Source organism: Triticum dicoccoides, chromosome 5B (genome assembly GCF_002162155.2).
Source record: "Triticum dicoccoides isolate Atlit2015 ecotype Zavitan chromosome 5B, WEW_v2.0, whole genome shotgun sequence".
NCBI lineage: Eukaryota > Viridiplantae > Streptophyta > Magnoliopsida > Poales > Poaceae > Triticum > Triticum dicoccoides.
In genome coordinates, this window is record NC_041389.1 from 720,909,701 (window position 1) to 720,936,079 (window position 26,379).

Sequence of the window (26,379 nt, forward strand, 5' to 3'; positions counted from 1 at the left end):
TTGGGGATTTTGGGGGGTTAATTTAGGTGTTTCATATATTGTGTTAGCTAGCTAATTAATAGAGAGAAGTGTCCTCTCTTATCTCCGTGCTTGGTCGACGCTACGTACTATACGTATAGAGAGGACAAGACACGCTAGCTAGTTAAGCAAATGAAGGAAACAGAAGATCGTCACGAACAGATGCATACAAAGAGAAGTGATATCGACCACCTCTCCTTCTCTAAGAGATTGGTCGAACAACAAGTTCTCGTATATCTATCCGACACTACTGGCCACATATATACAATATAAGTATCTTTTACAATATAATCTCCTAATTAAAATTGAACGCATCAGGGTCCACATGGTATTCTCCGCCTTTAGCGATCACGTGGTCAAGAAAGAATGCCGCCAATTCCTCTTGAATTCCTCGCATACGATCTGGTGGTAGGAGTTCATCCCGCATCCGAAATATCTAATTTGAAGAAGGGGGTCAATACATATATATGAATAAATGAAACCGAACACAAATGATGGTAATAAAATAAAGTTGTGAATATAATTATTTACACACTTCATATTGTTTGTCGGAGTAGCCCCGCTCACAGGTCGTGTGGCGGATGGACTCGCAAATGTAGTATCCACAGTAATTAGTCCCTTCTTCCTGCCACAACCACTTTACAAGAAATAGAGGTCAATCAAACTGATAATTACCAAGCATGCAAAATGGTATTGATGAAACTATCGCTTGAATAACTAGGAGATGCGTGGAACATATATGCTACTATAGTACTTTCTTTCGGGTGTCTAAATTGCAGCTTCTTCGGCAGTCCCGGAGTTTTTGGGGTGAATTTGCTCCAAATCCTGCCAGACAAAGAAAACAATTACTTGATATTAGGAAATGAACAAATTGAAGTTGCCGATATGGTGTGATAATGATAGATTTAACTTACTTCTCTAGAATTTCAGTCATGTCCGCGTACTTTTTGGGATCTTTTCGTCTCGAGTCTAAGACGGTTACTAGTCCCTGCTCAAGCTTAATCTCTAGGAGAATATAGTGGAAGCTGCGTATATGCACAAGACAGTAACACTCACCCGAATTCGTAAGGGAAGAGTATTATAGCTTTGTTTTGATTTAATATAAACGATTGTAGCAGCTTGGCCTCGGTATCTTTGGCCTGAAATTTAACCATATATGCATCTATGAGATTTGTGTTAATGGACCCAATATCACTGATTTGTCTTTTCTTCAATTCGGCGAGCTTCAATCTGCATAATATAGTGAGAATAATTAAAAATACACGCAATGAAAGAGCTGACATATATATAGAGACTTAATGACAGAACTAGTACTACTTACAGGTAGTAGCAAGTGATCATTAACTTATCGAGGGCCTTTAGATTGAAAAACTCGAAGAACTCCTCAAATGGAACATTCAACAGTTCAATTCCAACGAGGTCATGCTCCTCCTTAACTCTGAGCGTCAAAATATTCCTCCCCTCAGACTCTCTGCAGGTTTTCATATACCAATCATGGAATCTTCGCATCATCGTTGTTAGAGATTTTTCATCTTTGACGAGAGGCTTCCCGTACACGTATCTGTGTTCCTCCACTTCCAAGAAATCAAAATGTGCATCGTTGGGCAGGTAATCTCCAAGATCGTTATAACCGGGCACCATCCTGCCCGGATGATTCGCGACGATGCTAGACACCTGGAGCAGGGGCAACGATTGGTTCGCTTGTTCGCTGAGATGGGCAACTTTTTTCCCAGCTCGTCGTTCTGCTAACTTTTGACCACTGACAGTACGTCTCGACCGCTTCGCTTCGATAAATGACTTTGTAAGAATGCGCTCATAGTTGTCTTTCACCAGAGACTTTGGTGGTTTCGTCAGGGCATCCAGAGTAAGCTTCGCTTTTACCGGATCTATCTTCTCCTCCGGAGGTGGATTTTTCTTTACTTTGACCCCTTCAAAGAAGTTGGTCACTTCGGCTTGCACGATCTTCGCGTTTTCCTCCTGGCTCCTCTCGTATGGCAACTTCTCTGGAGTCTTCAGAGAAGGACCATATCTGTATTGCCTGCGGAGCAGACGGAGGAGCAGACGGAGCGTCTGTGGTTGTCTTTCCTTTCTTACGAGGCGGAGGAGAAGGACCACGAGCCGGAGCAGCCGGAGCGGCGGCGGGTCTCTTCCGCCCTTGTTGACGAGGTGGAGAAGGAGGCAGTTGGCTGCTCGGGCGCGCCAGCGCAGGCGGAGAAGGAGGCGGAGTGCCGCCGCACGCCGGAGAAGGAGGCTTAGTACCCTGATCACTCGCCGGAGGAGGCGGAGGAGGAGGCGGAGTGCCCTGACTCGCCGGAGGAGGAGGAGGAGGTGGAGGCGTCCAGTTCGGAAGGTTGATGAGCTCCTTCCGCCATAGGCATGGAGTCTTCAGAGAAGAACCCAGCCGAATCTCCCCTTCACCCGTAGGGTGGTCAAGATGAAGGTCCTCAAATCCGTCGGTTGTTTGATCCACCATCACCCTAGCATATCCTTCTGGAATCGGCCAACAGCCGCCTTGACTTTCAATGTCATCCATCGCGTCATAAGGTGGCAATGTTGAGACTCTGTGATAGCATCCACGGTGTAGCTAGCAGGAGCCGTGAAGATAGGCTCCAGCTGCTGAGTCCGCTCGGTGGAAGCCACGCTGCTTCTCCGCTGAGATGGCGGGGTAGCTTCAGGGGAAGCTTCGGCATGTCATTTGCTGTGATGTGCTTCTCGTTCCTCTAGCCCTTGTACCCTTTCGTGCAGCGCATGCAGTTGGCTATGCTCCACTTTCTTCCTCCTCTCCTGGGTTTTGTAACCCCCTGCGTCTGGAAACCCAGCCTTCCACGGAAGGGAGCTTGGCGTGCCTCGTGTCCGTCCAGGGTGCTCAGGATTCCCGAGGGCCATTGTGAGCTCGTCGTTCTCTCTGTCTGGAACGAATGTCCCTTCCTGCGCTTTCTCGATATACTCCTGAAGCCTCCTGACGGGTATTCGCAGTTGCTCTTCCATCCAAACACACTTCCCTAATACAGGGTCCAAGGTTCCGCCAACCCCGAAGAACCAAGTTCGACAACGGTCTGGCCAGTTCAATGTCTCTGGTTCGACCCCTTTAGCAATCTGGTCATTCTCAGCCTTGTCCCACAAAGGTCGGGCTTTGAGGTAACCACCCGACCCCGTGCGATGGTAATGCTTCTTCTTCGCAGCATTAATCTTGTTTGTCGCTGACATCTTCTTACTCTTTTGAGATGTCTTGCGGGCCACAAATGCGGCCCATTGATCTCTGATCTTCTCATACTTTCCGATGAATTCTGGTGTCTTTTCTTTGTCAACAAACGTTTTTAGCTCATTCTTCCACCTCCTGAATAGTTCTGCCATCTTCTTAAGAGCATGAGACTTGATCAATTGCTCTTTAACTGGCTTCTCTAGATCCTCCTCTTGTGGTAGGGTGAAATTTGCCTTAAGCGTTGTCCAAAGATCTTCTTTCTGCATATCAGAGACATAAGACACCTCAGGGTCTTCCTTCTTAGGCTTAAACCATTGCTGGATACTGATTGGGATGTTGTCCCTGACAAGAACCCCGCACTGAGCACGAAATGCATCCCTTGTCCGGATGGGTTCAATCGGCTTCCCATCACACGCGATTGCTGTGATCTCAAACCTTTCATCCGACCGCAACTTTTTCTTTGGGCCTCGTTTCTTTACCGAAGTTGAGCTCGATCCGGAGGGCTAGAGAAAAGAAGAAAGACGAGAGTTAATTAATATGTGTGCATATAAAAACAATGAATGCATCAATTAACTAGTCAGCACGGGCTTAACTAATATATATATACCTGGCCGGACTCGGTTCGGTCACTGGAGCCGTCATCACGGTCTCCTTCTTGTACCTCCATTGGGTCATCGGAGCCATCATGAACATAGCCCTCTTCTTGTACCTCCATTGGGTCTCCTTCCTGACCATCGGTGTCGTTGAGAAACGACGCAACGACATCACTTCCTTGTGCGATTATGTCCCCCAACATCGCTTCTGTTGCTTCGTCTCGGGGGTGCTCCATAGTTTCTGCAAATATTTACAACATGTCAATTATTATTCAAACATGACAGATGGATATATATTAGTGGCAAACGTAGAACTAGCTAGCTAATCACAATAAGGAATCATATTAGTGGCCTCGACACTGCTTCTCTAGTGTTTGGGGTGGCCTAGACAACGCTTCAAGGGTTTGGGGTGGCCTCGACACAATGCTTCAAGGGTTTGGGGTGGCCTCGACGACAACGCTCTTTTAACTTGGTAAATTTGGGTGGCCTCGAGAGAGTTTGTTGGGTAGGGGCGCGGCGGGAGGGGGTAGGAGACCAACATCGTTTTTTCTCTAGGGTTTGGGTATCTTCGAGAGTTTTGGTCTGGCGAGAGGGCCGAGGGGGGTGCCACTCGAAGCGATTCAGTTGGATAGTGATCCGACCTATGAAGAGAAACCCGTTAAGATTCTCAAGTTTTCCAGTCGAGTTACTCACAGCAGAGTCATCAAGTTTTGCAAAGTTCAGTGGAGCCACCATATAAAGGAGGAAGCTACCTGGGAGCGAGAATAAGACCTCCGCAAGGACAACCCATACCTTTTTCTGACCAACCCAAATCTCGAGGGCAATATTCATCTTAAGGGGGGGGGGGTAGGTTTGTAACATCCCAATTTTTAATTTGGATGTTATTCATAGATAATTCATATGCATCCATGATTTATGCATTTTGTTGCTTTGTTTTAGTTGCATTTTGATCCAAGAGACCTTAAGCAACTCAAGGACCAATTTGAGAGAGTTGGAGGTTTCACAAAAATCCAATTTTGATTTAGAAAAATTTGGTAATTGGATCAATCTTTTTCAAAATTCTTTTCCAATTATTTTAAAATAAAGAGAGAAGATAAAAGGACTTCTTAAAATTCAGCAAAGAAATATTGGAAATTGATTTTGAATTTTTGGACAGTTTATTTGATATTATTCGCCAGTTTATTTGTTACTTAGCAAAGTAATCAATACTATAATGTTTGTTTTTAGTTTAGGCATTTAGGCAAGAAAAATGTTCACTAGGTCAATAATAAGACCATATTACTACGTGAATTTTTCTGTTATTTTTAGGATATTATATATATTTATTTTGGCTAGTTTTTTTCTATGAAAAATTATTTTTTTTACAAAAAATAAGTTCAGGCTAACCGAACTGGGCCGCGCCCAGCCCAGCCAGCCCAGTCGCGAGCCGCCTCGCTCGCTCGCGCCCTGGACAGAGTCCCCCTCGCCGCGCTTCTGCTCGCCATGTCCGACCCGGACACGAGCGCCGCCGCCGCCTCGCTTTCCCCTCCCACAAGTCGCCTCGCCCCCGGCCCCCTCTCTCCTCACCTCAAGCCGTCGCCGCCGCCGCTCGCCGCCGCAGGCGCCACCCGCGCCGCCGCCACAAGCTGTCGCCGCCGCCGCCGACTAACCCGCCTCTGCACCGTAGCCCCGCCGAACCCAAGCCCGATCGTCGCCGACGAACCGCGTGAAGTGGTATAAACCAACCCCGGCCCGATCCGGTTTTTTCAGTTTTTCTTTGAGTCTGGTTTATTATTTCAGTTTAATTAGTTAGCGAACGTTCGTTCGTTTAGGTTCTATAGCGAATGGATTCATTAGATTAGGTTCTATAGCAAATGTTCGTTCGATAGATTTTTCCTTTTTATTTTTACTTTTTGGCTAGGGACCTATCCGCGAATATTTTTTCTTCGCAGTTTAGCCCCTGATCTTTATACCCTCGTAACTTTTTGCTCGTTTGTCCAAATTCGACGAAACCAACGCCTAAATCTTTAGAGTGACCTCATCTATCTAGTAAATCAACTTGAACATGATTTTGAGAATTTAAAATTTGAGTTTAGTTCAGATTTGAATTTGATTTTGTTTTGTTCGTATCTTGAGTTTCATAGTTCTGTTTGAGTTGAATCTTTTTGCAAATCGTAGCTAATCACTTGTAGCTTCTGTTAAGATCTTATCCACATAAATATAATGTTGTTAAAATTTGTTTTCTGTTTAGATTAGTTATTTTCTTGTTTTCAAGTTCTTTGGATCTTTACTTCGTTCTCTCTTTGCAGCGTTTTTTGAGTGCTTATGTATGCTATTGTTTGTCTATGCTAGATTTTCCGGAGTGCGAAGCTTGTTACTACGAATCCCTAGAGTTTTCTAGTCGTTAGCAAGGCAAGTTGCACTTTGATCATACTTTTTAATACCCAGTTTTTACTATGCATTTGTTTTACCCCTCAAAGATTTGCATGAGTAGGATTGGGAACATAAGGTTTGGTTGTAGTACATGAGGTAGGAACCCATTACCATTGATAACCCCGGGGATATAAGTTGTCCTCATATATTGCTTAGCCATGCTCGTAGACGGGGATTGGTTCGTGATATTCATGGAAGTTGTGAGAGATAATAATCTTGGATAACATTAAGGTGGCAACTTTAATACACATCTTGATGGATTGGTTGGGGTACCTGGAGAAACTAGTGCTTGCCCATGGGAATCCTGAAATACCCATGTGATTTTCCTCGGTTCGCCACCCAGGCTCAAAGGGATCATATGATATTTCATGCCTAGAAACTTCCGTGCGCAGCCACAAGCCATTATGGGCTCTGTCATAGTTTAGTAAGTTGTGTGAGCTCTTGAAGAGGTGGACTAGCATATGTACGGGAAATTAGGTGTGCTAGTCTACCCAGAGTAGAGAGTTAATGCTTCAGAAGACTATGTCTCGATCTTCTGATCATGGATGCGGTCGAGTCTTGTGGGGAAAAGTGTGCAACCTCTACAGAGTGTATAAGATAATCATGGTTAGACGTGTCCCCGATGATGGAAAATTTGAGTATCTAGAAGTGGATATTTATGTTAATCTCATCACTCTATTTAATTAATGTATTGGGTTTAATGATGATACTTGGTTAATTTGGGAATTGAGTTGGAGGAACCTTCTTAATCATTCGTATAAACTTTGAAGTAAATAAAATTTGTTCCTTTGTTGTAGGAAAAAAATTAGCTTTATGCAAAAATTAAACTTAGAGCCTCCAAATATGCATGTAGATATAGTTTCTTGCATTCATTTGCTCTACAGTGTAACACTGCGAGCATATTCCATGTGCTGGCCTACACAGCTGCAACGTCTCATGTTGCAGACTTTACCGACGAAGAATAAGGTGCGCTAGGTTGTTGTCATGCACTCAGCTATATCGTTGGAGTTTGATGGACTCATTGATCTTTGAAGCTTCCGCAGTAATTTTGCTTAGATGACCTTCAGCCATATTATTTGTGTAGTAAATACTCTTTATGAGGACACAATTTAATAAGTGTGTGCTTGAACTCTGTTATAATTCCTCGAGTATTATGTGTGTTAGCATACCGATCCAGGGATGACACTTAAGCACACAGACTTCGGTCCATTGGGATCATGGTCGCTACATTAGCCGTGTGCGGGCCCCCCTCCACCATTTACACCCCCGGTCATATTTTCTTAGTGCTTAGGCAAAGCCCAGTGGAGATCGTTTCACCATCACCGTCACCACGCCGTTGTGCTGTCGGAACTCATCCACTACTTTGCCGTCTTGCTGGATCAAGAAGGCGTGGACGTCACCGAGGTGAATGTGTGCTGAACACGGAGGTGCCGTACATTCGGTACTCGATCGGTTGGATCGCGAAGAAATTTTGACTACATCAATCGCGTTGTGAAATGCTTCCTCTTACGGTCTACACGGGTACGTGGACACACTCTTCCCCTCATTGCTATGCATCTCCATGGATAGATCATTGTGTGTGCATAGATTTTTTTTTCATGCAACATTCCCCAACAGTGGCATCATGAGCCAGGTCTATGCGTAGATGATATGCATGAGTAGAACACAAAGAAGTTGTGGTCGATGATGTTCATAGTGCTTACCACCAATTTCTTATTTTGATTCGGTGGCATTGTGGGATGAAGCGGCGCGGACCAACCTTACATGGCCACGCGCATGAGACCGGTTCCACCGACTGACATGCCACTAGTTTTGCATAATGGTGGCTGGCGGGTGTTTGTTTCTCCTACTTTAGTTGAAACGAATTTGATTGTGGCCGGTCCTTGAAGAAGGTTAAAACAGCAAACTTGATAAGTCACCGTTGTGATTTTTGCCATAGGTAAGAACGGTTCTTGCTAGAAACCCGTAGCAGCCACGTAAGACTTGCAACAACAAAGTAGAGGACGTCTAACTTGTTTTGTATGAGATGATCATGTTTTGTAATTTATCGGCAACCGACATGAGCCTTATGGTTGTCTCTTTATTGTATGAAATGCAAACGCCATGTAATTTCTTTACTTTATCGCTATGCATTAGCAATAGTTGTAGAAGCAATAGTTGGCGAGACGACCACGACGCAACGATGGAGATCAAGGTGTCAAGCCGGTGACGATTGAGATCATGACGATGCTTTAGAGATGGAGATCAAATGCACAAGATGATGATGGCCATATCATGTCATATATTTTGATTGCATCGGATTTTTATCTTTTATGCATCTTATTTTGCTTAGAACGATGGTAGCATTATAAGATGATCCCTTCACTAAATTTCAATATATAAGTGTTCTCCCCGAGTATGCACCGTTGTGAAACTTTGTCGGTTTGAGACACCACGTGATGATCGTGTGTAATAGACTCTACGTTCACATACAACGGGTGTAAGACAGTTTTGCACAAGCAGAATACTTGGGTTAAACTTGATGAGCCTAGCATGTATAGACATGGTTTTGGAACACTGGAGACCAAAAGGTAGATATGATCAACATAGAGATGTTCACTGTTGATGACTACCCCATCTCACGTGATGATTGGACATGGGTTAGTTGATTTGGATCACATATTACCTAGATAACTTGAGGGATGTTTATTTAAATGGGAGTTCATTAGTAATTTGATTAATTGAACTTTAATTTATCATGAACTTAGTCCTGATAGTATTTGAAAATTATGTTGTAGATCAATGGCCCGTGCTACCATTCCCTTGAACTTTAATGTGTTCCTAGAGAAAGCTAAGTTGAAAGATGATGGCAGCAACTACACGGACTGGTTCCATAACTTGAGGATTATCCTCATTGCTGCTGCTACCTCTTGAGCATGTGTTGGTTTTTCCCTTGAAGAGGAAAGGGCGATGCAACAAAGTAGCGTAAGTATTTCCCTCAATTTTGAGAACCAAGGTATCAATCTAGTAGGAGGCTCCTCAAAAGTCCCACGCACCTACACAAACAAACAAGAACCTCGCAACCAACGCGATAAAGGGGTTGTCAATCCCTTCACAGTAACTTGCGAAAGTGAGATCTGATAGAGATAATAAGATAAGATAAATATTTTTGGTATTTTTATGATATAGATTGGAAAATAAAAGATACAAATAAAAGTAGATGGAAAACTTATATGATAAAAGATAGACCCGGGGGGCATAGGTTTCATTAGTGGCTTCTCTCAAGATAGCATAATTATTACGGTGGGTGAACAAATTACTGTCGAGCAATTGATAGAAAAGTGCATAGTTATGAGAATATCTAGGCATGATCATGTATATAGGCATCACGTCTGCAACAAGTATATCGAAACGATTCTGCATCTACTACTATTACTCCACACATCGACCGACTCCTGCCAGCATCTAAATTATTAAGTTCATAAGAACAGAGTAACGCATTAAGCAAGATGACATGATGTAGAGGGATAAACTCATGCAATATGATATAAACCCCATCTTTTTATCCTCAATGGCAACAATACAATACGTGCCTTGCTACCCCTGCTGTCACTAGGAAAGGACACCGCAAGATTGAACCCAAAGCTAAGCACTTCTCCCATTGCAAGAAAGATCAATCTAGTAGGCCAAACCAAACTGATAATTCGAAGAGACTTGCAAAGATAACCAATCATACATAAAAGAATTCAGAGGAGATTCAAATATTTCTCATAGATAAACTTGATCATAAACCCACAATTCATCGGATCTCGACAAACACACCGCAAAAAGAGTTACATCAAATAGATCTCCAAGAAGAGGAAGGAGAACTTTGTATTGAGAATCAAAGAGAGGGAAGAAGCCATGTAGCTAATAACTATGGACCCGAAGGTCTGTGGTAAACTACTCACAACTCTTCGGAGAGGCCTTGGAGATGATGTAGAATCCCTCCGTGGTCGATTCCCCCTCCGGCGCGCCGGCGAAGGCTCCAAGATGGGATCTCGCAGATACAGAAGGTTGCGGCGGTGGAATTAGGTTTTTGTGGTGCTCCTGGATGGTTTTGCGGTACGTAGATATATATAGGAGGAAGAAGTAGGTCGGTGGACGCTCGAGGGGCCCACGAGGGTGGGGGGCGCGCCCACACTTACAGGGCGCACCGGGCACCCTCGTGGCCGCCTCTCCACTTCTTGATGTCCACTCCAAGTCTCCTGGTTTGCATTTTTTCCAAAAAGATCACTCCCGAAGATTTCATCCCGTTTGGACTCCGTTTGATATTCCATTTCTTCGAAACACTGAAATAGGCAAAAAAACAGCAATTCAGGCTGGGTCTCCGGTTAGTAGGTTAGTATCAGCTGCATAGAAGAATTAAAAATTATAGATACGTTGGATATGTATCAGCTGCATAGAAGAATTATGTCCCTAATGCACCACTAGGTGATGGACCTGCTGCAGGAGCTGAAACAGATGTTTTGAACACCCGGCAGGCTCGATCTGATGACTACTCTATAGTTTAGTGTGCCATGCTTTACGGCTTAGAACTGGGACTTCAAAGACATTTTGAACATCATGGAGCATATGATATGTTCCAAGAGTTGAAGTTAATATTTCAATATAATGCCCGGATTGAGAGATATGAAGTCTCCAACAAGTTCTATAGCTGCAAGATGGAGAAGGATAGTTCTTTCAGTGAACACATACTCAAAATTTCTGGGTATTATAATCACTTAACTCGGCTGGGAGTTAATCTTCCAGTTGATTGTGTTAAAAACAGAGTTCTTCAATCACTTCCACCTAGCTAAAAAGGCTTCATGATGAACTATAATATGCAAGGGATGAACAAAACAATTCCCGAGCTCTTTGCAATGCTTAAGGCTACGGAGGAGAAATCAAGAAGAAGCATCAAGTGTTGATGGTTAACAAGACCACTAGTTTCAAGAAAAAGGGCAAGGGAAAGAAGGGGAACTTCAAGAAGAATGGCAAGAAATTTTCCATCCCGGGAAGAAGCCCAAAGCTGGACCCAAGCCTGAAACTAATTGCTTCTACTGCAAAGAGAATGGTCAATGGAAGCGGAACTGCCCCAAGTATTTGGCGGATAAGAAGGATGGCAAAGTGAACAATGGTATATTTTATATACATGTTATTGATGTATACTTTACTAGTGTTCATAGTAACCCCCTGAGTATTTGATACGACTTCAGTTGCTAAGATTAGTTACTTGAATCAGGAGTTGCAGAATAAACAAAGACTAGTTAAGGGCGAGGTGATGATGTATGTTGGAAGTGATTCGAAGGTTGATACCATCACCATCGCACACTCCATCTACGTAAATGTTATTTGGTGTTTGCGTTGAGCATGAATATGATTAGATATTGTTTATTGCAATACTGTTATTCATTTAAGTCAGAGAATAATTGTTGTTCTGTTTACATGAATAAAACCTTCTATGGTCATACACCCAAAGTGAATGGTTTAATGAATCTCGACCGTAGTGATACACATATTCATAATATTGATGCCGAAAGTTAAAAATGATAGTGCAACATACTTGTGGTACTGCCGTTTAGGCCATATTGGTGTAAAATGCATGAAGAAACTCCATACGGATGGACTTTTGGAATCACTTGATTATGAATCATTTGATACTTGCTGATACGTCTCCAATGTATCTATAATTTATGAAGTATTCATGCCATGTTTACAATAGTTTTATATAGTTTTGGCATGATTTGCATGGAACTTACCCGGACTAACGTTGTTTTCAGTAGAACTATGGTGGTGTTGTTTTTTGTGCAGAAATGAAAGTTCTCCAAACACTGTGAAACTTTTTGTGGATTTTTATGGACCATTGTCGGTGTCAAAACCGGCGGATCTCGGGTAGGGGGTCCCAAACTGTGCGTCTAAGGCTAATGGTAATAGGAGGTGGGGGACACGATGTTTACCCAGGTTCGGGCCCTCTCTATGGAGGTAATACCCTACTTCCTGCTTGATTGATCTTGATGGTATGAGTATTACTAGAGTTGATCTACCACGAGATCGTACAGGCTAAACCCTAAAAGCTAGCCTATGATTATGATTGTTGTTGTCCTATGGACTAAACCCTCCGATTTATATAGACACCGGAGGGGGCTAGGGTTACACAGAGTCGGTTACAGAGAAGGGAATCTACATATCCGAATCGCCAAGCTCGACTTCCATGCAAAGGAGAGTCCCACCCGGACACGGGATGAAGTCTTCTATCTTGTATCTTCATAGCCCAACAGTCCGGCACATGTATATAGTCCGGCTATCCGAGGACCAGTTAATCCAGGACTCCCTCAGTAGCCCCTGAAGCAGGCTTCAATGACGATGAGTCCGGCCCGCAGTTTGTCTGTGGCATTGCAAGGCGGGTTCCTTCTCCGAATTCTCCAAAATAGTTTTTGAACACGAGAATAGTGTCCGGCTCTGCAAAACAAATTCCACATACCACCGTAGAGAGTATAACATTCCACGAGTATAATATGCTGACAACTTCTTCATAGCGTGATATCACGTCGCGGCCCGGTCCTTATTCGAACCGATTTTCCAACCTGCCGCTACATGTTTCACGAGGTGGTTTTATTGGCATGTCTTGTCGAAGCAGAGATCGTGTCCCCTTATTACGGGATTCTCATCAATATGGGCGTGGGTAACCCAACCGCGCCATCAGCACGATGCTTGGGGAATAAGCGAGTTTTAGGGCATGTGGGGAGGCACATGATTTCTTCTGCCTTTATAAAGGGATAAGGATTCTCCTTTTTCACCCACGCCTTCTCCTTCCTCTGCTCATCCATTCTCGAGCTCCAACGCCCACCTTTCGCCTTCTCCGTAAAAACATTTCGAACATGTCTGGAGCGGGAGGCAAGTGGATGGCCTCCTCCGTCAAGAAGGAAGACATCAAGAAGCTCCAGGAGGCCGGGTACTTGGCCAAAGACATAGCTCATCGGCTCCTTGCCAAGTGGCAGATCATCCCCACCCCGGAGCACCAGGAAAGGGTAGTGTTTCTCTCCCACTTCGTCTGCAGGCTGGGATTCCCCCTCCACCCGTTTGTCCGCGTACTGATGTTCTACTACGGGCTAGACTTCCATGATTTAGCCCCCAACTCCATCCTCAACATCTCGGCATTTATTGTCGTGTGCGAGGCTTTTCTCCGTATCCCACCTCACTTCGGCCTATGGCTGAAGACCTTCAACATGAAGCCAAAGGTAGTGAGCACCCAACAAGCGGAGTGTGGAGGTGCCATGGTGGGCAAGATGCCCAATGTCACCTGGCCCGAAGGCTCCTTTGTTGAGACTGTGAAGGGGTGGCAATCGGGGTGGTTCTATGTCACCGAGCCGCGTGGCACCAACTGGGCGGCGACCCCCGAATTCTTATCCAGCGTCCCCATGCGGTTCACCTCCTGGCAAGAGAAGGGCTTAGCCTGGGGCTCAGCGGAAGAACTGACTGGGCACCAGTCATGTATTCAGAACATGATAAGCAAGGAAATCAAGCTTGTCAACGTGATCCAGGTTATGCTCTTCCGCCGGATTCTTCCATACCAGGACCGGGCCTGTAATTTATGGGAGTTCAATCCGGCCAAGCACGAGACGCTACTGGAGCTCTTCGACACGACGCACGAAGATGTCTGGAAGGTGGTCTTTAAAGACGACGAGGTTCCAGAGCCCATGACCGAAAATCGCGAGCTCAATGCAAAACGCCGGGCTAATCCGGTAAGTTTTCATGTTTGCAAGATGTATCTTTTACTGGCCCATCTGCAGGAGGAATCTAAGCCTCCATGCCAATCTTTCAGGCTTAGGTAACGATAGCGGAGCAGATTAACTGTCCGGCTCCGCTACCAGAAGATCCAGAAACACCTTTCCTGACAAGGATGCTGTTTCTGGCGCCCTATGAGGTGTCGGAGAATAAAGCCAAGAAGGCGGCCACGGGGACCAGAGAGGGTCTCTGGCGCAAGGGTGCTTCTGACGTGACGTCCGAAGACACCAACACGCACTCCTCTGCCGAGGACGACGAGGAGGAGGAGGAAACCCGCCCCCCCCCCTAAAGGGGGGAGAAAGAAGAGGAAGGCCTCCGCACATGGGGAGGCCGAGGCATCCAAGAAAGGAAAAACCTCCCTTCCGGACTACTCCGCCGCAGCCACGAACAACAGCGAGGAGTGGGTGCCCAAGGTCAAGCCCCTGGCCAAATCGTAAGTATCCGGGCATAGTTGTATTTCCGGCCTTTTCACTTTATCGCTTTTTAATGTGCCAGACATGCATCTGCAGTCCAGCCAAGTCCAACATCGAGATATCCTCCTCTTCGGAGGGATCGCTGGACCCGTCGGTGATGAACAGTGGGTCCCTTCCGACGGCCTCCTCCCCCAAGGCCGCGGACAACACCGAGGTATTCTCTCAAAGGATACCAGGGCAAGGGGAGACCGTTCCGGTGACGCCGGAGGGTGAAACCCCGGTTGCCGAACACATGGGGGGAAAGACCCCCATGGACACCGGTGACAGGGGCCGCAGCCAGTTTGGCCACCAGCCGAATACGGCTCCGGAGACCCAAGTGGCTCCGGATTCAAGCAGGCAGCCTCTCCCGAATAAGAGGGGTGATCCTCCTGCACCGGTGACCTCTGTCCATCCAGATGCACCGGATAGCTTGTTGGAAGAGCTTCGCGGCGCGTCCATTGATGAGAACACCGTGCTCTTATGAGTATGGTGATCGAGAAGATCCAGTCCGCTAAGAGCGGACTGACCGAAGCCTGCGCTAGCCTTCTAACAGGCTTTGAGGTAAGTAATAAAATTGTGAGAGAATATCACAGTGTAGACAGTAGCCCCTGATGCTCTGCTTGGTGTTCAGAAAGAAAATCTGAACAGAGGATCAAATAACATTCGCAGGAGTCTAACATAAGATGTCTATGTGAATAAGCAGGCAGCGCTGCTGGCCACTGCCGCTCATACTGCGGAGGTCTCTGGACTAAAGTAGAACCTGGAGCGGACCGAGGGAGAGCTCAGCCTCGTGAAGAGGCAGCTGGAGGAAAGCCATGGTATGTAATACCCTGCATGTATACTTATGAAGGATAAATGGTTTGTGCTGGCTAAAGGGTTATGAACTTTATTAGGGGCCACGACCGAGGTGGCGGCCCTTAGGAAGGCATTAGCTGAGGCCGAAGACAGAGCGGCCAAGGAACGCGCCGCATGCGAAAAGCAGGAGGATTGGGTCAGCGAGGTACAGCAAGAGCTCCGGGATGCCGTTAGGATGTACGAGTCCTTAGAGCGTGACTCTAAGATTCAAGAGTCCGAGCTTGCCAAGGCCCTCCAGAGCGTGCAAGATGCCAAAGCCGAAGCCCAGAGGTCTCTTCAGGAGGTCCAGGCGGCCAAGAAGATTGCGGCGGGTAAGGCTTTTGTTATGCAAAGCAAGCATGTGAAGGAGATATTCTTTTTACTTACCCAAATTTGAGTTCTCCATGAGCGTTTGCGGATCTGCCGCGCAGCATATCAGATGTTGCAGAGTTCTACCGAGCCGAAGAAGGAATCTCAATCGAGAAGCTGTTCTGGTCTCAATACCTTGGACCAGAACATCCGATGCCCTTGAGCGACCAGCTGAAGCAGCTGGTCGAGCTGCACAAGGCGGCCGAACTGGCCATGAAGGACCTCATAGTCCGGTCATGGCCTGCCGAGCCCATGCCAAGTAGCTACTTCGGACTCGTGAAGCGGCTTGTGAGTGCCTGCCCACGACTTGAAGTCATAAATCGGTCGGTTTGCATTGAAGGTGCACGGATGGCCTTTGCCCGTGCAAAGATGCATTGGGTGAAGATGGACGCCACGCTGCTGATGACTGAGGGGCCACCGAAGGGCAAGGAACACCGTCAACCCGAACTATACTATGACAGGGTCCTAGAGGGATCCCGCCTTGTGGCGGAGCAATGTGCAAAGGATGTAATCTTTGAATGAATACATTCATTTTATCCTATCCTGTAATATAAAACAAGTTCGTTATGCAATATATTGCTTGTTTATTTCAAATTTTACCTCCTGTGTGGCCGTTTATGAAATCTGAGAGTTGGCCAGTCGTCGGCTTCTGCGCCCATGTAGCCAGTACAGGGGTGTTCGGGATAAATCTAAACACTCTTTATCCAAGTCTTTGGTCCTTTAAGGAGGTGTTTAGCGCAACAAACAAGTCAATCAGACTATACAGCTTTATCACCTCACTTAGCCATAGGAGTTCTATAATTTTAAATTTTGGCATAGCCCCTGGTATTCGGAAGGCCGAACTTGGGGCACTATACACGCCTAAATCGGACAAGAACCGATTCCTCGCAAAAAGCGGAAAAAATCTTTAAGGATTTGCAACCTCTCGAACAGTGACCGACTCTCGCAGCATCATGATAGTCAGTTTTCGGCTTGCTCTACTGAGGTGCTCGTCCGGGAGAACCGGGACACAATCGCAGTAGTTCTCCCTATGCCATCTTAGCCAATAGAGCGGAACGTAAGGTAGCAAAACATGGGAGCCGGGCAAACCCAACATTTGACCAAAGACATGATTCGAAGTTGATGCATATAATGCTATAAGTTTGGGGTGCCGAACTATACTATAAAGTGTTCGGACTTTCTTGCCGTGTTATGGGGTACACTGAGGCCCCTGGCGAATTACTGCGTACCAGATTGTACGAATGCAGTAAATACAAAGACAAGGAAAAAGTTAAGTAAAGAGCGAACGCTGCAAATTATTTTCCATTGTAATTTGATTAATACGTCAAAGTGTATGTGTACAAGTAGTGCAATAAGCAAATAATGCTATTTGACATGCCATTACTAAGAGCGAGGTGTGTGCGGGTATGTAAAACAAGAGTAACGATCATTAGCAGAGACCACCTGGTAATTCCCTTATACGTCAAAGCCCCTCGTATTTCTTGGTGTATCCTTCTATGATGGGTCCGATGATCAGGTTATCAGAAAAGCCTCAAGAAGGGAAAACCTGAAAGCAGCAGAAAAAGTGAATGTATGCAGATCTAGGGGCGGTTGAGCCGCGGTTTGGACCACAGTCTAACTATGCCTCCGTCTACGCCAATGGTATTTTAAGTGCGTAGTTATCTACGCGCGGCACGAATTTCACCGCTTGATTGGGACTAGGACGGAGGCTGAATTGCTAGGTGAGCTCTGGACGAGCCAAACGGTCCTGCTGTAGAGTAGTTCAGACTCGTTTGATGGTGTCCGAGGGCTTTATTGCCGAATTGAGGGTTTGTCTAAGAAGGCTGCTCTATACTTCTGCTATAAGGGCCGCGGTGTGCTCCTTCGTATGGAGGGAACGCTCCATATTCCCGTTGGTTGTTATAACACTGTAGGGTCCGGGCATCTTGAGCTTGAGGTAAGCATAATGCGGCACCGATTGAATCGAGCGAATGCGGTTCGTCCAAGCAGTGCATGATAACCACTTCGGAAGGGGATGATGTCGAAGATTAACTCTTCGCTTCGGAAATTATCCGGGGATCCGAAGACCACTTCCAGTGTGATTGATCATGTACAACAGGCCTCTACACCTAGTATGCCACCTTTAAAGGTGGTTTTGGTGGGCTTGATTCTTGAGGGATTGATACCCATTTTGCACACTGTATCCTGATAGAGCATGTTCAGCCTGCTGCCACCGTCCATAAGGACTCTTGTAAGGTGGAATCCATCGACGATAGGGTTGAGCACCAGTGAACCGCCATGCCGGATGCTGGTCGGATGGTCCCTTCGATCAAAGGTGATCGAACAAGTGGACCATGGGTTGTATTTTGGGGCGACTGGCTCCATCGCGTAGACGTCCCTTAGCGCACGCTTCAGCTCCCTTTTGGGGATATGGGTAGCGTATATCATGTTCACCGTTTTGACTTGGGAAGGGAATTTCTTCTGTCCCCCTGTGTTCGGTGGCCGGGGCTCCTCGTCGTCATTGTTGTGCGACCCCTTTTCCTTGTTTCTGGCATCTAACTTGCCGGCCTGTTTAAAGACCCAGCTTTCTATATTGGTATGATTGACTGGTTTATCTGGGGTGCCGTGGATTTGGCATGGACGATCGAGTATGCGGTCCAAGCTGGACGGGCCCGGATTGTTTCTCTTAAATGGCTTCTTTCGCTGACCGGACTTGGAGCCACTGAATCCGGCATTGACCGCCGTGTTTTCGGCATTGTTGCCATTATTTTGACGCTTGTGTCTGTTGCGTCGGGACTTGCCGTTGTTATCTCTGGCTTCAGAAGTGCCAGGTTTACTTGAGGTGCTATGGCTACGAGCTAGGCAGCTGTCCTCGCCCACACAACAAAGCGGGTCATAAGCGTCGTATGGGCTGCCATGGACTTCGGCTTCTCTTGTACGAGGTGTCTTGGCGACCCATTCGTCACGGATGTTATGCTTAAAGGCCGCTAAGGCTTCGGTGTCCGGACAGTCGACGATCTGGTTCTTTTTAGTTAAGAACCGAGTCTAGAATTTCCTGGCTGATTCTCCTGGCTGTTGGGTTATATGACTTAAGTCATCGGCATCCGGAGGTCAGACATAGGTGCCCTGGAAGTCGTCAAGGAATGTGTCTTCCAGGTTCGCCCAACTGCCAATGGAATTTTCGGGCAGACTGTTCAACCAGTGCCGAGCTGGTCCCTTGAGTTTTAGCGGGAGATATTTGATGGCATGGAGATTGTCACCGCGGGCCATATGAATGTGGAGAAGAAAGTATTCGATCCATACCGCGGGATCTCTTTTCCCATCATACGATTCGATATTTACGGGTTTAAACCCTTCTGGGAATTCATGTCCCATTACTTCATCAGTGAAGCATAGGGGGTGTGCGGCGCCTCTATGTCGGGCTACGTCGCGACACAGTTCGGATGAAGCTGGTCTGCGGTATTCGGCCCGGGCAGGTTTTTTTATTATACCTGTCATGGTAGCCGTCGTCGTGTATCGGGGCGCACCCCCGTGATCCATACGTCGATCTGGTCTGGCCTACATTGTTCTCTAAATCGTACCGCAGGTCATGCGTGTATCCCTGAGCTGTTGTGTTTCTATTTGTTCGGCGAGGTAATGCGGGCGGAGCTTCCATTTTGTCTTGGCCGCACGACGGTCGGTCAGCTGGTAGTGCTGGTTCCAAGGCCTCGTCATCGAATTGAGGTAACAACTTGCGCTTCAGGTAACTTTTGTTTGAGCGTTTGAGTCTGTATTCCTCGGCTGCCAGGACCTCAGACCATCTATTAGTCAACAGATCTTGATCATCTTGAAGCTGATGTTGCTTCTTCTTTAGGCTCTTTGCAGTGGCTATAAGCCGGCGCTTGAAGCGCTCCTACTCGGCGGGATCCTCAGGCACGGTAAATTCATCGTAGCCGAGGCTCACCTCATCCTCGGAGAGAGGCATGTAATTATCATTTTCCGAGTCTTCATCTGTGACCTGTTCATCAGGGCTAGCTCGCTCATCCTCCCGTCCAGCCTGTTCAAAGCTTGGCTAGGCGGGGTCGTCTTCGTCTTTGGCTTCGTCCGGAGTGCTATTGTCTCTTGTGCCGGTATCGCTGTTTTTACCATGGCGTGGTTTAGAGCGGTGCACCTGACGTTGGCGCTTCGGCTGCTTCTCAGGAGGTCTATCCTCACCTGTATCCTTTTTGTCATCGTCATTGTTTTCTTCGGGTGTATCCACCATGTAAATGTCATCTGACAAGGTGGCTGTCCAGCGCCCTGTGGGCGGTGGTTCCTGTTCTTCTCCTCCATCGTCATCCATACCGTCGATGTCTTTGGAGTCAAAGTCAAGCATGTCGGTCAAGTCGTCGAAAGTGGATATCAAATGGGTGGTGGGTGGGCAACAAAGTTCTTCGTCGTCCGCTTCCCACTCAAGCCGGACATAGTTCGACCAAGAATCTCCTGACAAGGAGAGAGATTTTAACAAGTTTAACACGTCGCCCAGGGGTGAGTGTTGGAAGATATCCACGGAGGTAAACTCCAAGATCGGCGGCCAATCAGATTTGGCGGGCGCGGATACACGCTGTTCCGAGCCTACCTCCGGAGATGAGTCCGAGGGTCCGATGACACAGACCTCGTTAGAGGTTAGATCTGTGTTCGGCTCAAGCGTCGTAGAGTATGTCGCTTCCATGGTGGGGTCCATCCTCCCATCCTCGGATGGCATGATCTGCACCGGATCTAAGGCTAGGGCAGTTGCAGGCGCTGTCTCCTGAGCATGATCCGATGACAGATTTAGGTCATGTTCATCCTGGCTAGAGGGCGCGGCTGTCATGGGCTCGAATCCGTCGAAGATCAAGTCTCCGTGGATGTCGACGGTGTAGTTCAAGCTTCCAAACCTGACTTGATGGCCAGGGGCGTAGCTGTCGATCTGCTCCAGATGGCCAAGCGAGTTGGCCCATAGTGTGAAGGCGCTGAATACGAAGATCTGTCCGGGAAGAAAAATCTCACCCTGGACCACGTCATTGTAGATGATTGAAGGAGCCATCAAGCCTTATGATGATGACATAGTGGAACTCTCAATGGAAGTACCAATGTCGGTGTCAAAACCGGCGGTTCTCGGGTAGGGGGTCCCGAACTGTGTGCCTAAGGCTAATGGTAACAGGAGGCGGGGGACATGATGTTTACCCATGTTTGGTCCCTCTCTATGGAGGTAATACCCTACTTCCTGCTTGATTGATCTTGATGATATGAGTATTACAAGAGTTGATCTACCACGAGATCGTAGAGGCTAAACCCTAAAAGCTAGCCTATGATTATGATTGTTGTTGTCCTATGGACCAAACACTCCTGTTTATATAGACACCGGAGGGGGCTAGGGTTACATAGAGTCGGTTACAGAGAAGGGAATCTACATATCCGAATCGCCAAGCTTGCCTTCCACGCAAAGGAGAGTCCCACCCGGACACGGGACGAAGTCTTCTATCTTGTATCTTCATAGCCCAACAGTCTGGCACATGTATATATTCCGGCTCTCCGAGGACCCCTTAATCCAGGACTCCCTCAACCATAAGACTACCAATGGGCCAGAGCAACACCTGGGGGGTGCCCCGAGGGGGGCACAACCCACTAGGGCGTGCCCCACTAGGTTGTGCCCACCTCGGTGGCCTCCCGCACCACCTCTTCGCCCTATAAATTCTCAAATATTCCAAAAACCCTCACGGAGACCCTATATCGGAAGTTCTGCCGCTGCAAGCCTCTGTAGCCACTAAAAACCAATTGGGAGCCCGTTTCGACACCCTGCCGAAGGGGGAGATCATCATCGGCGGCCATCTTCATCATCCCGGTGGCCACCACGATGAGGAGGGAGTAGTCTATCCTCGGGGCTGAGGGTTTGTACCAGTAGCTATGTGTTTAATCTCTCTCTGTCTCATCATCTTGAGATGTCATGATCTTGATATATCATGGGCTTTGTTAACATAGATGGATCATATGGTGTTTCTCTCCTCTATACTCTTGTTGTGATGAATTGAATCTTTACACTTTGAAGTTTTGTCTTGTTGGATTGAATGTTCAGATCTGAGAACACATGATGTATGTCTTGCGGTGTGAATACTTGAGGTGGCAATGGGGTATGATATTAATTCACTTGTGTATGTTATGGCACTCAACTTGCGGATTCCTGCGGTGACATTGGGGTAATCTATGCATAGGGGTTGATGTAGGTTTTTATTGTCTTATCTCCGACAGAAACTTTGGGAGTCTCCTTGTAGTTCTTTGTGTGGATTGAATATTATGATCATGAAGTTGTTTGATGCATATCGTAGAATTTAATCATGGATACTTGTGGTGACATTGGAGTTGGTTGATGTGTGTCATATGGTGTTATTTAAGTATGAACTCTTGGTTAGATTGATCGGAAAGAATAGCTTCGTGTTATTTTAGTATGAACTCTAGGATAGATTGATCAGAAATAATAGCTTTGAGGTGGTTTCATACCCTACAAACAATTTCTATCTTTTGTTCTCTGCTAATAGGAACTCCGGAGTGATTCTTTATTGCACTTTGAGGGATAATCATACGCTCCAACTATGTTAACATTGTTGAGAGATTGCACTAGTGAAAGTACCGACCCTAGGCCTCAGTTTCAAGCATTTCAATACCGTTTGTGCTCCGTTTTATCAATTGCTACCTTGCTCTTTTTATTTATACAGATTATAAAAATATATTTCTACCATTCATATTACACATGTATCACCATCTCTTCGCCGAACTAGTGCACCTATACAATTTGCCATTGTATTGGGCGTGTTGGGGACACAAGAGATTTCTTGTATTTGGTTGCAGGGTTGTTTGAGAGAGACCATATTCATCCTACGCCTCTCACTGATTGATAAACCTTAGCTCATCCACTTGAAGGAAAATTGCTACTGTCCTACAAAACTTTGCGCTTGGAGGCCCAACACGAGTCTACAAGAATAAAGTTAAGCATACATCACTTGCGAACCATGCCTCATGGGCAAGATGAATAAAACTTCGTTCTTTGGAACAATGGAGCAAGCTAATGGCTTATTAGAAATAATACATACCAATGTATGAGGTCCAATGAGTGTTAAAGCATGCGGCGGGTATCGTTATTTTCTGACCTTCACAGATGATTTGAGTAGGTATGGGTATATCCACTTGATGAAACACAAATCTGAAACATTCGAAAAGTTCAAAGAATTTTAGAGTGAAGTGGAGAATCATCGCAACAAGAAAATAAAGTTTCTACTGTATGATCGTGGAGGCGAATATTTTAGTTACGAGTTTGACCTTCATTTAAACAATGTAGAATTGTTTCACAACTTATGCCACCTGGAACACCATAGCGTAATGGTGTGTCCGAACGTCATAACCATACTTTATTAGATATAGTGTGATCCATGATGTCTCTTACCAATTTACCACTACCGTTTTGGGGTTATGATTTAGAGACAACCGCATTCATGTTAAATAGGGCACCGTCTAAATCCATTGAGATGACACCGTATGAACTATGGTTTGGCAAGAAGCCCAAGCTGTCATTTCTTAAAGTTTGGAGTTGTGACACTTATGTTAGAAAGGCTTCAGCCTGATAAGCTCGACCCCAAATCGGAGAAGTTCTTTTTCATAGGATACCATAAGGAAACAATTGGGTGCACCTTCTATCACAGATCCGAAGGCAAGATCTTTGTTGCCAAGAATGGATCCTTTCTAGAGGAGTTTCTCTCGAAAGAAGTGAGTGATAAGAAAGTAGAACTTGATGATGTAATTGTACCTTCTCTCGAATTGGAAAGTAGCACATCATAGAAAACCATTCCCGTGATGCCTACATCAACTAGAGAGGAAGCTAATGATAATGATCATGAAACTTCAGATCAGGTTACTACTGAATCTCGTTGGTCGACTAGAGCACCATTCGCACCAGAGTGGTACGGTAATCCTGTCCTAGAAGTCATGTTACTAGACCAAGGTGAACCTATGAACTATGAAGAAGCTATGATGAGCCCAGATTTAGACAGATGGCTTGAGGCGATGAAATCTGAGATAGGATCCATGTATGAGAAGAAAGTCTGGACTTTGGTGGACTTGCCCGCTGATCGGCAAGCCATGTAGAATAAATGGACCTTCAAGAAGAAGATTAACGCTGATGGTAATGTTACTATCCACAAAGCTCGACTTGTCGCAAAAGGTTTTTGAGAAGTTCAATGGGTTGACTACGATGAGACTTTCTCACCCCTAGCGATGCTTAAGTCTATCTAAACCATGTTAGCAATTGTCGCGTTGCATGAAATCTGACAAATGGATGTCAAAACTATAATCATTAATGGATTTCTTAAAGAAGAGTTGTATATGATGCAACCAGAAGGTTTTGTCGATCCTAAAGGTGATAACAAACTGTGCAAGCTCCAGTGATCCATCTATGGACTGGTGCAAGTATCTTGGAGTTGGAATATACACTTTGATGAGGTGATCAAAGCATATGGTTTTATAAAGACTTATGATGAAGCCTGTATTTACAAGTAAGTGAGTGGGAGCTCTGTAGCATTTCTGATATTATATGTGGATGACATATTGTTTATTGGAAATGATACATAATTTCTGGATAGCATAAAAGGATACTTGAATAAGAATTTTTCAATGAAAGACCTCGGTGAAGCTACTTACATATTGGGCATCAAGATCTATAGGGAGACGCTTAATAGGACTTTCACAAAGCACATACCTTGGCAATGTTTTGAAGAAGTTCAAAATGGATCAGTCTAAGAAAGGGTTCTTGCTTGTGTTGCATGGTCTGAAGTTGAGTAAGACTCAAAGCCCGACCACGATAGAAGATCTAGGAGATGAATAGCAACGAGAGGGGAGTGTGTCTACATACCCTTGTAGACCGAAAGTGTTAGTATTGTAACGCGGTTGATGTAGTCGTACTCTTCACGACCCAGTCGCAATCACCGATACTACCCTTGCAAGGAAGTACCGGTGGTTGACTCTTGTATAGGTAGTGCTTCGGTCGTGGCTCCCAAATCGTGCTCTTGAGGACTATTTTGCGGCGACAGACATACCGTTGGGGTGGAAAGGTGCTCATGATTCCTCTATATGTCACGGGTGAGAGGTTCCAGGCGAAAGCTCTGCACTACGGCGCCATCGGTGGTGATGCCCTTGGGTGTCACTCCCTCTTGAGGGCGTTGATGTCGCCCCTCTCTGCGATCTCAACCACTTTTTTACACGGGTTCTCGTAGGTGCCATCTAAGGTCCTCACTTTCTACAGACATGATCACGTCCATTCTCTAGAGCGGGAGGATTGGGGGTCCTCCCTCGCGATAGTTCGTGTTAGCGGTACATCAATGTGTGATAATTTCCGGTGGTGGCCTGTTTCCATTTCCTGGGAGTAGTCTAGTTCATTTTGTGGTAGAGTGCGGTTACCCATGTATAGATCTTTTCCTTTTATCTGTTGTGTAAGAGGGTTTCCACATCTTCTTGTGTTGGTTCGTCTTTGTTGCTCTCTATATCAAGAGGGGCGAAAGTCTTTTTTGGTATAAAAAAAACTAAAATCCAAACGGGGAGAGAAGGTATGGCAATGCAATTGTGCGTGAGGATTCAGGGAACCAATCACATTAGTGTTTTGTATCTCATCTCCATCTCCATCTTCGTCGGTTGTCTTGTTCCTCCCGTTCTTCTCACTCTCTTTCGAATTCCAGTGTCTTTTCTTGGTCTCTCCTCTGCATTGATAGTTTGGCGGTCACGTACGTGACCAAGGCAGCGCACGTCAGGCAGCTGAGATCGCCCCCCACCACCGCTGCCAAGGTAGCGGTCCAAATTGATGGGTGCAGGACAAACGGCGGAATTCCCCATGAAATCTTTTTCTATCCGCTGCATGGACCCCCTCTCCTTTTCTCCAACGAATTTTCTTCATTGAACGTCTCTCTCTCACACACTCTCCCAACGCTTTTTCTTGCTCGTTCTTCCTTTGGCCGATCGATGGATGGAGCTGGCAGTGCCAGGAAAACTATCTACACCGTACACGTGCGGCATGCATGTTTGGAACTGATCTATCTTAGCGCATGTAGTACGTACGTGCGCCCAGTTGTGATCGACCGATCAATCTCTCTCCATCCACCGACGGTCGACACTGTGAAACGTGCAACGTAGGAAGGTGTCCATGCGTGGCACAGTGCCACAGTGCACTTCTTGTCCAGGTGTACTCACTGGTGTTTGTCCTGTCACCCTAGCTAAGCTAGCTGCCATGCATGCACAGCGAGCTGTCATGTACTAGCAGCAATATTTTACCGTGCATGCATTTCATGCGTGTACAGCTGACTAACTGGCCACTGGTCACTGATCGGCTGGACCATGCAATACAACCAACTAAAATCGGAGGTGCCTTGCGTTCGTTTGATTGGCCGGAGTTGCATCGTGGTGCATGGAATCCGATCGATGAGGCATATGAAGAGGAGGACCACGAAACCTAATGGACAGACGGATGGATGGGTCAGTTGGCGCAGATGCCCGCCCGCCCGCCCCCGGTTTCATTTTCCGATCCCGGCCGTATCGGAAAATGGTCCCCCTCGCCAAAATGCAAATCTCATCTTCTATAGGTGCGGCTTCGCCTTCACCTCCTAGATTTAGCTACCCGCCTACATATATATTCTCCAACGGGGATTGGTCACCTGTTTTGGTCGGACCGATAATATCTTATCCTCAATCAAATAAAATCTAC